General features: G+C 48.9%; 1 long non-coding RNA gene across 1 annotated transcript; it reads left to right on the top strand.

Annotated features, from left to right (window-relative positions):
* Nucleotides 1-136: 136 nt before the first annotated feature.
* On the top strand, nucleotides 137-4,531 carry LOC116217033. The gene is made up of 2 exons (XR_004160883.1): nucleotides 137-2,103; nucleotides 2,999-4,531. It is a non-coding gene; the product is annotated as an uncharacterized LOC116217033 (long non-coding RNA).
* The last annotated feature ends 8,514 nt before the right edge of the window (nucleotides 4,532-13,045 follow it).

Here is a 13,045-nt window from a genome sequence, read left to right as displayed (position 1 = left end):
CTTAAGTTCTTTACTATGAGAGTGGTGAGGTGCTGGAACAGCTGCCCAGAGAGGCTGTGGATTCCCAATCCATCTCTGGAGGTGTTCAAGGCCAGGCTGGATGGGGCCCTGGGCAGCCTGGGCTGGTATTAAATGGGGAGGTTGGTGGCTCTGCATGTGGCAGGGGGTTGGAGATTCATGATCCTTGAGGTCCCTTCCAACCCGGGCCATTCTCTGATTCACTGAGCAAAGAGCCAGCAGTCCATGCTGCTCCATGTGCTGAAACAGGTGGGAAGGAGACTTTGTGGGGAGGTACAAACCCGAGGTGCTGATCAATCAGTTTGATCAGGGCGGTGCTGCCAGGCTGTGGCAGGAGGGCTGTGTCAGTGAGCTGGAGGTGCACGATGCCTGGCTACCAGCAAGGGCAGCCCAGGAGGTGTGGAGCAGCTGGGTGAGGCACTGGGCTCTGTGTCACGGTCAGGGCGAGGCTTTACAAACAAGGCTTTCAGAGTCCACAGTTCACAGTGCTTGTTTGTCAGTCTTCCCTTCCCTGTTTGTATTTGGGGTTTGAGAGCCAGTCTGTAACTATCACTGGAATAGTGCCTTTTCAGAAGGATTTAATTGCTTTTCCCTTTTCCCCCAGTGCTGGGTGGTGCTGCAGTTTGTGGCTCAGCAGGGGTTTGGTTAGCTGGAAGGGTTCTGTACCCACCCCATTTCCTGGCCCTTTCACAACTTCCTTCCCTTGAGCCTCACACTGTGCAGTCACTGAGATTTTAAAAACAATTTTACATAGATTTAAGAAGCCTACCACCAACTTGGAGGATTGGAGGTCTTTTCTTTTAGAAACCTCCATCAGCCCTCTTGGGCGCAGCCAGTGAACACACAATGCTCGTGCTAAGCATCTCTGCAATGGCAAAAACAATTTACAGGCCGCTGAAAGTACCGCAGATTAAAGAGATAATAAAGGGGAGCTGGGTAAAGAAACCCTCTGTTTGTATCAGTTCTCATTGGGGCATATGTTTTTCAATTCAGTAAAGTTGAGTGATGTGTTGTCCCCGTAGCTGTTACACAATTCTAAGTCTTAGCAGAGCCACAAAGTTTAGTGATAGCATATTAAAAAAAAAGAAAAAGAAAAAAAGCAAACAGTCTGTAGCACCTGGTGAGCTAGTACCTGATGTCTCCAGGATGGTACAGAGGAGCTTCATTAATAAATCATTGAATATTTTAAGTTGGAAGATACATTAAAGATAATCTAGCTCCAACCCCCCTACTGTGGGCTGGCAGCCCAGAGCCCCATCCAGCCTGGCTTTGAGCACCCCCAGGGATGGGGCACCCACTGCTCTCTGGCCTCACTGCCCTCTGAGAAAAGAATTGCTTCCTAACTTCCAATTAAATCTTTAACGCTTTATTTTGTAACACCACCCACAGGAGGTAAAGGCTGTGTTGTCACCTCCCCAGAACCATACCCAGATACACACTGTAGACAACTTAAACCCATCAGCACAGCAGTTAGTAAGTTCATGCTTTTTGCCAGGAACCAGCGTGTTGCTGGAAAATGATGGCAGTAAGTAACTGCTGGCTCAATCATGGATGGGAGTACATTAATGAGTCTCCAGCCCTTCAGCCTGGAGTCATATCTGGGAGCTCTTTAAGTTGACTATGTGCACACAACTGCTAGCATCAAAGTGAACACTAAAATACCCGTCTTTGGTTTCGAAAGTTCATGCAACGGGCTGAAATCACATAGAGTGTTTGCAACACCAGTGCACAGGGCTGCCAGGAAGCATTGTCAGGGTCCCCACCAGCCCCAGGCCGTGGCTTTGGGGCAGAATGAGTCCCCAACTCACCTGAGCAAAGCAGATAGTCCTGGGGTGGTGCAGCAGTGTATGGCAGCTCCCAGATCTGCGGTGTCTGTCCTGCACTCCTTTGGTATCTACACCATCGCAGCACCTTTCAATGCTGTTGCATTTTTCCCTACTTCTGATTGCAGGTACAGGCTCCAAAGCTGAGCAGTGAACTGCATTGGCAGAGGATGGGCAAAGATGAAATGAAGGTAACACCACTTTCCAAGTAAACCTGGTGGGAAAGGAGCTGTAGGGTATCCGGAAACCTCCATCCTAGTGGGTAAGTGAACCACCTCCATCCTAAACTTCCCCTGAGGATTTTACAGGTTTCTCAGCAGAAGAGCAGGTTTTAGGCAAAGAACTGCAAATTTCAACATGCAGATCCCTTCACAGAATAGGAGAGATTTGTTTGGAAAAATGAGACTCTGTCATGGCAGAAACATCTCATTTCCTTTGAGAAGGAATGTATAAGAAGACAATGTGACAGACTATTAAACAGTAAAATGTTTTGACATTAGGTGATACCTGAAAGTTTCTGCCGTCATATCAAGTAGATCAGTTTAAGAGAATAGGGAATGTTACTAAATTAATTCACCCATTGCAGTCAAATAATTCTTGATTTCAGAGATTTTGGATTTTTTTCAATCAAATTTTTAGATCTGTTTCTATTCTTCAAGTTGAATCTGATAAACTAGTCAAGAATCTATAAGAATTATAGACAGAACCTATATTATAGAACCTGATTGCAGGAACACTTGCAGTGTGGATCACATATCAGGTTGGCACTGGTATGAAAGAGCTTGGCACTAAAAGTTGTGGCAATGCAATTTACTCAGGCTGGAGAAAGAAAGCTTTACTCAGTCAAATTAAGACTTAAAGAAGAATTAGGTAGGTAACTTCTATAAAAGATTTACAGAGACTGCAAGTGTGGACTCTAAATTAACAGCTCAGAGAAACAAGGAATATTTGAAATAGTTCCCAGAGGGTGGTTACATTCATCTTTTAGTGGTTTTGAAGGAGAAAAGAGGAATTCAGTAGTAACATCCTGCAACTTTTACCTTGAGTAACTTGGTACAAAACCAAAAGCACGATTATGAGCACAGCCCTTTATACAAGCGTTTCTTGTTTCATGTTAACCAACTCTTTACCTTCCATTCTCATTTTGCTGGTTTCAGTGCATTCCTCAACTCTTGCCAGTGAAGCCACTGCTGGTGTTGAGCTTAGAGTCATTGAAGCTTTATCAAGAAAAGCTTCAAATCAGCTAGCCTTTCCTACCATCTGATCATGTACTGGTGAACAGTAGTTGGGTACATTTTCAAATTGGACATCGTGCTTAACGTCCTTTTGGTTCCAACCTGCGTTCCAGCACATTCAGAACTCACACTTGTTTCCCCCGTTGAGTTGCATCAGGACAAAGCAAGTGGAATTTATCAGATCTTACCATCATCAGACAACACCAAGGAGGCAGCAGACGTTCAAATGCAGATCAGAGAGCACGTTTCATCTGCATGCACGTTATGTGGCTGAAGTGAACTGGTTTGAGAACTGGCATTAAATGTGTCCAGCTGGCAGTTAATGTACCAACCTTTGACCTGCAGCAGGCAGCTTCAGAGGAAGGGCAGGGCTGGTGGCAGCACCATCAGTGCTGTTTGCTCATACAGCTCTGGCTGCCCTCTGTCCTCACTGTCCTCTGAGTAAAGACAAAGGAGACAAGTTGGGACTGAGAAGCAGTTTCTGTTGCGCTCTGGCTCTGACTCAGCCCCCTCCATGGGCCAGCAGTGCCACCTACCAGCATTTAGAGTGGAGAAATGAGCAACCAGGCTTGGTGTTATCCACACCAAGCAATCACAACATGCTTTTAAAAAGCAATATGCTCTGCATGTGTGCTGGCACACGCATCTGCCTCGGCTCTGTCCTGGGAACATTACCATCACTGATAGCATTTCCATCTGGAAGTAAGAAAACTGAGATAATGTCAAATGGAATTACGTGACACTGAGCTTGGGAGAGGTGCCCTGAGCTCACAGCATGGCCTTGTGCTTTGGCGAGAGGCTCTTACACCCAGTGCCATCAGCAGAAGGGCAGACCTGAGCAGTTTGTTCTTTACGCCGCACACCTTTCCAGAGCCAGTGCTCCATGTGCGGATGTGCTTCTCACAGATTATCACCACTGAGCAATTTGTATCTGCAGGCATGAGAGCAAAAAGGCAAAGGGTCAGAGCTCCAGCCTGGAATAAATCACAGCGAGCCCCTAGCGCGGAGCATGAGAGAAACGAGCAACAGGGGAGATGGAAAAGAACAGGCTGTGTCCTGACAGGCAGACCTCAGCAAGACAGATTTAGCTCTCGTTCAGCCAGGAGGATGTTTGTCACTGCGAGGACAGGCCTAAATTATTTTTAGAGGATGCATCATGAGTCCGCAGCTTTAAAGGACAGTGAAAGAAAGATCAACTTGTCTGGTGAGGGCTTATCCTGTTCTGTCAGAGCACTTGCAGCCCTGGGAAGCTGAGGAATGTGTCAGTACATACAAGACACCATGTGCTGCTAGAAGTACAATGCCTGCTTTTATTGCTGCTAGCTGTAACACTAGCAGTCAGCAAACCCTGACATCACACATGCTGTCCTTACCCTGGGCCACGCACACAGCAGCGTGCCTGCAGGCTGAGCCCAACAGAGCATTTCTCAATAAAACACCCTGGAGATCCAAAAAGATTGTCTTGTTTTCTATCAGTCCCTGTGGCCCCAGCTGTGACACGACATCCAGCCCTGCAGTCACCTTGCTGCACAGCAGGAGAGGTGATTCCCTCCTATTGCTGCCAGCACTGTGTGCTGCAGCCACACACCATGCAGGGTGAGGCCGTGCTGCTGGGTGCTGTGAGCCCAGGGAGGCTCTGTGCCGTGCTGGGAGCTGCAGAACCACATCCTGCACGGGGCCTGAGCGGCATCTGATAGACTCACTGCACCAGCTTGAAAACATCTCAGTGCAATCAGCAGCTTTGCCAAGTGTTTCCCCTACAGACAGATACAGCCAGCGCTGAGATGCTTCATCTCACTTAAATCAAGCAAATCTGTCACCGCTTTGTCCATTTGCATATCGGAATTGGGCCAGGAGGGGCTGCGTGCCACCACCGAGCAACTCTGAGCGCTGCGCCCGTGTTGCAGGGCTGCTGTGCACCCTCCTGCCTTTTGCAGTGGGAGCTCCCCTTTCCGAAGGGGCAGTCCGCCACCTAGCGGGTTGGAGCCGCATTGCAGGGGCGTGCGGTGCTGCGGAGCGTGGCCAGCCGTGGGACAGGGAATTGAAGTGCTAACATATGGGCAGGATGTTTTGTTTTACTGAGATAACCAACAGACATCACCTCTGATTGATCACGAGGTGCTTACAAATAAAAGGAGCTGCCAACAACAGGCTGTCTGTCTCTGCAGCGCTGAGAAAACCGACGCAAATGCGAGCAGGGTGCACAAGGGGAATGGCATACGATACCCATGACTATTTCCACTAACAGTTAGCTAGAAACAAAGGAAGATCTGAAAGTCACATTAGGTCATTTGTGAGTTACACTCCTTTTTCCATAACAGACATGAATAGGGATTTTTGCTTTTACAGTTCCCTCATACCGTACAGTGCAGCAAGTCAGAGTCAGGATTCTGCTTCACGTAATTCATTTTATCAGCACAGAAGAATAATTCTGTTATTTCTGGAATGGACCATGGCCTGAACTACAAGATTCTTAAAGATGCTCAAAACCTCACTTACGTTCTGGGAAGACCCACAATACCATAGGCTAATATTTCCCTAAGCAGATTGAAAAAAAAAGAAAACCACCCAAACAATACAGATTTTTGCAATTATTCACTTGCCATTCATTTCATACTACTTGGGTATGCAATTCAGGCAAGGAACCCCGTCCAGAGCTCTTATCCATCAGCCCACAGTGCTCACTAGTACAGATGCAGCAGTGCAGGACCCAGGGCCAGGAGGGCTCCAGGTGGGTGGGAGCAGCTCTGCCATGCTTCTTCTCAAACTTCAAGTAAAAACCACTTAATAACAACCTACTGAAGACAAGCTTTATCACAGACCCTTTTACCCAGCAGGAGGCAGCACTTTGTTACAAAAAAATAACCCAAACAACCAAAATTGGGAACATTTTGCTGATTACACAGCCTGTCTCAGCAGCTATGCAAAGCTTTTAGCTTCAAATATAGAAGTGTTATCATTAGGACTGGAAGAAAAGACTTTTTGACTTCACCCTGAGATAGAACAGAACTCACCAGCTCTGTGCCACTTCAGAATGCACCAGATTTTTGCTTCAGTGTTACAGTGTAATCCATAGAAGTGATCAGCATAGCAAATTATCTTCTTTTAAGCCTCTTTCTGTGCACTATTTTGTATATATATATATATTTTAAATGTATACTTCCTTCATGCAGGTGCTGGTCAGGTTGTCCTAAGCACAGCCCCCCATTTTAGTGCAGCCTCAGTGCCCCAGCAGCCCACCTCCACCCATGGTGGGTTTTCAAACAGCCCGGGGGGCCATGCAGTGATTGCCCAACTTTCAGCCAACCTACTCTTCCCAGCCTGGACTTGACAACCTTATGTTGAGGGGAGTTTTACCTGCTGGACATTTCCAGCTTTTAAGCCCACACGCAGGTCCATCTTCCAGAATACCACATAAGGAGAGCCAACAACCCCAAACAAATCCCCCAACCCACTGCCTGTGCCTCCAGCTGCAGGTTTGATAGCTCAGCCAGCTGCATCTCGTTAGCCAGATCCCTCCATTGTCTCAGGCTCTCACTCCTTGTACCTACTCTGAGTCAGGCTGCTTCTGGAGAGCTGGGAAAGGCTATTTTGCTCTGTTGTTAACTGGAAATTTCAGGAAAGTTTTGGCAAGGTCCCTCTGACCTCTCGCCTCTCTGCAGTGGTTTTTTTTGTTTTTGTTTTTTTTTTTTTACCAAGTCACGATTTGGGATGTAGCTATGATTAATGGGGAGTGCATTGCATTAGCTCATGTGTCAGGCCAAATAAAGGAAGGGTGTCCCCAGTGGGCCATCCCTGGCCTGTCACATCTCAGCCTGTCTGAGCAGCCCATCAACATTCAGCAGGCTGCTGAAACCCGCTGGTGAACAAGGGGCGTTCCTGGCACTTTGGGGCTTCCCATCAAGATGTGTTTGTTAATCCACATTGGCAGAGCCAAAACAACAGGCACACAGCTGGATCCATCCTAAAATGAATGGCTCCTGAGGGAAATGCAGGCACCTGCAGTGCTGGCGTTCTGTGCAGCAGGCCCTTAATGCACCGTCTGCACTGGTGTGTGGGAATAACGTGAAGATCCATGGCAGCTCTTCCTTCCCTCCCCTCTCCATTCTGTATTTCACAGAATCACAGATCCAAAGTTCCAGTTTGTGCCTGTTGCCCCTTCTCCTGTTGCTGGCCAGCACTGAAAAGAGCCTGGCCCCATCCACCTGGCTCCTGCTCTTTGTATACATATAGGTATTGATATGATCCATTTCTCAGTCTTCTTTTTCCCAGGCTGAACAGCACCAGTGCTCTCAGCCTTTCCTCATCAGGAGGTGGTCCAGGCCCCCAGGCATCTTTGCAGCCCTCCAATGGACTATCTGCAACAGTTCCCTGCCTTGAACTGGGGAGCTCAGAACTGGGCCCAGTGCCCCAGACGTGGCCACACCAGAGCAGAGCAAAGAAGAGAAGAACATCCCTCATCTGCTGGCCACACTCTTTGTAAATCACCCAGGATACCATTGGCCTTCTTGGCTACAAGGGCACGTTGCTGGCTCATGGTCAACCACTGGTCAACCAGGACCCCCAGGTCCTTCTCCGCAGAACTCCTTTCCAACAGCTCAGCCTCCTAACCTGTACTGGTGTGTTGTTATTCCTCCCCAGGGTAGGGTAGGACTCGACCCTTGCCCTTGCTGAAGCTCATCAGATTCCTCTCCACCAAACTCTCCCACCTGTCCATGCCTTGCTGAATGGCCACACACCCCTGCCAGCTTCATATCACCAGCAAACTCGCTGAGGGTGAACTCTATCCCTTCATCCAGGTCACTGATGTAGATATTGAATAAGACTGAGCCCTGTATCAACTCCTGGGGAGCACTACTACCTGCAGGCCACCCAGACTCTGCTCCCTGGGTGCTCCAACAGCCTGGTGCTGCACACAAGGCTGCTGGCACTGTGTGACACTGCCCACTGCTCACTGCCAGTGCCCTTGCAACCATCCCGCCTGCTGCTGATGCCTTCTGAATATTCACACCTGTCTCAGAGAGCCTCCCCACCAAGGGAATGGCATGCAGATGGCTGTTTCCACCGGCAGCTCTGCTGTCGCCAGCCCAGTGTTTCCAAAACAAATGGGTGACCTCTGCCTGCACATCAGCCCCCGAGTCGCCTCTCTGCTGCCTCCATTAATCACAGTGCAGTCTCCTAGGTGGGAAGGCAAGGGCTAAACTTTTCAAAGAATAAATGAGAAGAGAAGTGGAGTAGAGAAAGTGACAAATACAGGTCATGTTGTATAGATATTAGAGCTGTGGAAGTAAAGGGAGGGAGCTGTGAAAGTTTAGGAGGCCCTCTATCTCCTTCAGGGTGAGAGAAAATACTTTTGTTCCTTTCTTATCAGGCTCGCACTCCATATGAGTATTACAGCAGGTGGTATGGGGGTCTGTGCTGCTCATTCTGTCTGAAAGAGTCAGAAGAATGGATGAAAGAAAGTCCTAAGAGCCTTTTGATGAACCTAAAGGTCACTTCCAACCCAATCCATTCTGGGAGTCTCTCATTCTATGAATTTGTTGCATTGCGATGTTTAGCTACAACATTCAGATAAAAGGCTTGGGCAACATCCTGCTGTTAAACGCAGCATCCTCCCCATCACAGCCCCTCCCAGCAGCCTTAAGGGCTTTAGAGCTCAGTACCAACACTGATATCTGACACATGGCTTTTATTTCTCCTTTCATCATAGCGTGTACAACAGGCTGCAGATAAAACCATCGTGTTCCCCATCATCCTTCTTGTTCCTCTGCACTGCCTGTGTTGGAGGTGACTGGAGGGGTGGGGAGCTAATGGGGAGCAGAAGGGGAGCCCAAACTGAGCTCAGCTTGCTGAAGAGGGCAGCTGCTTCTCACTTGTGCTCTCCTTAGTGATTAAATGGGCCTGGATATAACAAGATGTGATACACTCGACACAGCTGAAACCATTTGCAAAAATAGTTCTGAATGCTCAGCTTCCATTCCATTCACTGCCTTTTGTTTGGCCAAAAAAAGAAAGCTCTCTGGAGGGCTGCAAGGTGTTTACCAAGCCACTGATGAATTCCGGCTGGAGTAACTTCACACAAGACAAATGTTCCTCCCTGGCCAACGTTTACTATTCTTTTTTCCTGCCTGTAAACATCAGTTGCTCTGTTGGGAAGTAGGAGAGGCCAATGGCCTGTGAGGCAAAGTGAGCAATTTCAAGTCCATTACCCATGAAGGTTACGAGGCAGCTGTGGCTGCTCCGCAGAGGTCCCTCAGCAATTTCTACCACACACCTGTGCTTGGTCACTCAGGTGGCTTTGGTTGATGCAGTGAGGTGAAGCCACGGTCCCAAGGCCTCTCCTGGAGCTCTCACGCAGAGGGCAGAAAGGTGTTCTCCAGTGCTGTGTCATTACCCTATGGAGGGCAAAGGCCACAGCCCCAACCTCAGCGTTAACCCAGCAGTGCTCTGCTGAAGGCACAGCGCTCAGCTCTGCTGCTTGGCAGCAATCCTGATGGGAGGGCGGCTGGCTGCCTGACTGTGGGTGGTGTTGGGTGGTGTCCCACGTCCCACACGGCCCCGGTTCCTGTGGTCCCAGCATCCGAAGAGCAACCAGACTGATTGCTGGAGAACAGTGTGCTCAAACAGCTTCACTTCTCAAATAACATCCCATCTTCCCAAAGCGTGTCTTCTGAGCTCTGCCCATGTTCAGCAGCCTGCATCCTATCCCTAACCCTGACCCCAGCCCGAGTGCTCCAGCCCAGTGTGTGGAGTGTGGCTGGGGCAGTGTCAGAGCTCAGGCACAGCCATGGACAGCTGGAAAAACATCTTCTGCTGTTGCCTAAACACCACCTGCACCGAAGCAAAGGATCGTCACACTCATGCTCTTCAAAGGGAAAACAACAGCACTCATCACGAGTGTTTTCACTTGGGCTGGAGCCCCAAGCCACAACCAACGTCAGGTCTTCGGTAACGGATCCGTGTGGTGCCTTGTGATACATGACCTCCTAGTGCTGTGTGCTCTTGGACAAATTCAGCCCGTCAGATACACGTGTGCACCCACTGACAAGTGTTACCTGCTTATGCAAAGTTATCCTGTCACAGAAAAGAACAAAACAAAGAGCCCTCTTACAGACACACACAGTTTTTCCACGTGCTACTGCCGGGAACCAGCAAGTGGGTTTTTTTGCTCATGACCTGGAGATGTACAGTGCTCCTGTTACTGAGCAGTCTGTGGGGACGTTGATGTGAGCTCCGAGCTGAAACCTGGAGGGCTGCCAGATGGGTGTTTTGTTTTTTACTCTCTTGGAAGGGAGCTGGATATGCTCATTGCTGGTAACAAAAGGCATTGTTTGATTTGTGATGCCCCCTGCCCTCCATTCCACTTTCCTCATGCTTTGCCCACAGAACACACAGGACGTGTGCCTCCATGTTGTTGTTCCCCTGCTGGGGAAAAGGCAGAAGAAGTGGAGGGCAAAGGTAGAGGGCAGAGAGCAGCAGGCAGAGCTGGCCCTGAACAGACAGTTATCACTGAATGGAACAATACTTGTATCCTGAAACACCATGATCTCAGATGGACTGAAAGTCACGCTTCATCACATGCTAGGATTACCTTTAGAACGCTTTGTGTCCACAGAAGGTGGAGAGGGCACTGAGAATCGCAGAACCATTATGGCTGGGAAAGACCTCTGAGGTCCCCAGACTTTATCCTCGAAGCACTGGTTGTCTGCACTGGGATGGGTTGGCTGAGCTGGCAGCAGCAGGCAGGCATGGGGGTCCCTGCAGGATCAGAAAAGCTGGAAGCTCTGAGAGTGAGTCAAAGATCCAGTTTGTTCCACTTCTACCCGCAGTGCTGTGTGCAGTACCTACGCACTAACCCCCTATTTTATTCTGTTCCTTTTGACCGTGCTGGAGAACTTCTTTTTTGAGGATTCAGGGGGTAAACTGTCCCTGGAAATGCTCCCAGGGCTGCTCTCAGCTCTGTAAACAAGGCCTGGGCAGGCAGCTCATGTTTCTGGGAAATGTTGTGTGTGGGGCCACTGGAGCACAGGGCACTGGTTGGAGCCTGGGGATGCAGCCCAGTGTCCACAGCTGTAATTTCTGCCTTTGAGTACAGCCTCGGGGGGAATGGGGTCTTGTAGGGATGTGGTGGAAGAGCTCTGCTGTTCTGCCAGCCTCGGGAGCTGAGCCCAGCCCAGGGGACTTGTCTGTCCCCATCATGGTTTTAAACCGAGACAGGGGAGGTTTAGGTTGGATATTAGGAGGAAGTTTTTCACGCAGAGAGTGATGATGCACTGGAACAGGTTGCCCAAGGAGGCTGTGGATGCCCCATCCCTGCAGGCATTCGAGGCCAGGCTGGATGTGGCTCTGGGCAGCCTGGGCTGTTGGTTGGTGACCTGCACACAGCAGGAGGTTGGAACCTGATGAGCATTGTGGCACCATGCAAGGTACAAATGGAAGGTGATGGGCTCCCCTGCAGCCAGCAGGAATGTGGCCACAGGCACCAGAAGCTTGTCTTTGTCCCCATCCCCACCCATATCCCCATCCCTGACCCATTCCCCATCCCTATCCCTGACCTTGTCCCCATTTCTGTCTCCGTGTCCCCATCCCTGTCACCATTCCTGATCCATTCCCCATCCCTATCCCTCTCCCTGACCCCATTTCTGCCTTCCTATCCCCATCCCTGTCCCCATCCCAGAATGGCTCCTGCTGGGGACATTGCACAGCCAGGAAGTGAGAAGTGCCCCAAGCTCCCCACTCAGAGCACAGCGCTACTCAAATTTAGAAAACTCAAATGCACATTGTTTAAAAAAAAAGAAACAGGAAGAACTATTTATATATTTGCTCAATGCAAATACAAAGAACAGTGCAATTTGCATTTCTTTTTTTTCATATTTATTTTTAAATCTCCCCGCTCTCATCATAGCTGGATTGATTATTTCTGTGTTTCTCCTTTTAGGAGGTTGACTAGGATAAGCTGCCAGCCAAATTTCTCTTTTATTTTATTCCAAGTTTTAATTTAAGACAGGAGAAGTGGGGTGAAGCTTCTTATTCTGAGTAATCATTTCTTGGCACAAAGCAGGGCACTAATGACCCTAATGGGTAGCATTGCTCCAATGGGTCACAGGGCAGGGCGTGGGTTGGTGGCAGTGGTGCCAGTGGTGTGCCATGGCCTGGCCAGTGACAGCCACAGCCCAGCAGCTGACTATGATTCTTTTATGTGACACAGTCACAGCCCGGCCCATGCCCGGGTTCTGCACTTGGACACGGAAATCTGTTGGTAGTGAAACAGGTTCTGATCACTGAATCGCTAAAGTAGGTTGGAAAAGACATCTGAGATCCCCAACCCAACACCAACCCACACCACCATACCCATAACCACATCCCTCAGTGCCCCATGGTTCTGAACACCTCCCTGCACGGCGACCCCACTGCTCCCCGAGTGTGGAGCAGTGCCAGGGTAACTCCAGACATTAAGACCACAAACGTACACCCATGAATTAACTTCATTCCCATTCAACTCAATGGTGCATCCTGTGTGGGTAAAGGAAGGGTTTGTTGGTCCCAGTATTTGCAGCCCAATGGCTGAGAGCTCCCTTCCCCTCTCAGGCCATGGAAATCCCCACTGTGTCCCTCAGCCTTGGATCTGATTTCATGATTTTGAGGCATGAAATGTCGTAGAAGTTGTAAGTACTAAAATAGCGTATTCCTAAAATACTGTTCTAGAGGTTTTAGTCAAATTGGAAAATATTAAATTTGTATCTACTCCATCTTGGCCTGCAGGTTAATTTTTTCATCCACAGATTTCCCACTCGCTTTTCCCCACTTTTTCTTCTTTAGCTTTCATTTTTTTCTGCGCCATTTCCTTCACTTTGGAATCATTTGAGAGTAAGAAACCCGAAAATAAACAAAAACACCCCAACAGCCCAGATCTGGAAATGATCCATTTTTAGAGCCATTCTGAAAGCTTACAGTAAAGGCAAGTAATTA

The sequence above is a fragment of the Meleagris gallopavo genome, chromosome 11 (genome assembly GCF_000146605.3).
Source record: "Meleagris gallopavo isolate NT-WF06-2002-E0010 breed Aviagen turkey brand Nicholas breeding stock chromosome 11, Turkey_5.1, whole genome shotgun sequence".
In the NCBI taxonomy this organism is placed as follows: Eukaryota; Metazoa; Chordata; class Aves; order Galliformes; family Phasianidae; genus Meleagris; species Meleagris gallopavo.
Note: the sequence above shows the minus strand (reverse complement) of the source record. Positions and strands in the feature narration are given on the sequence as shown.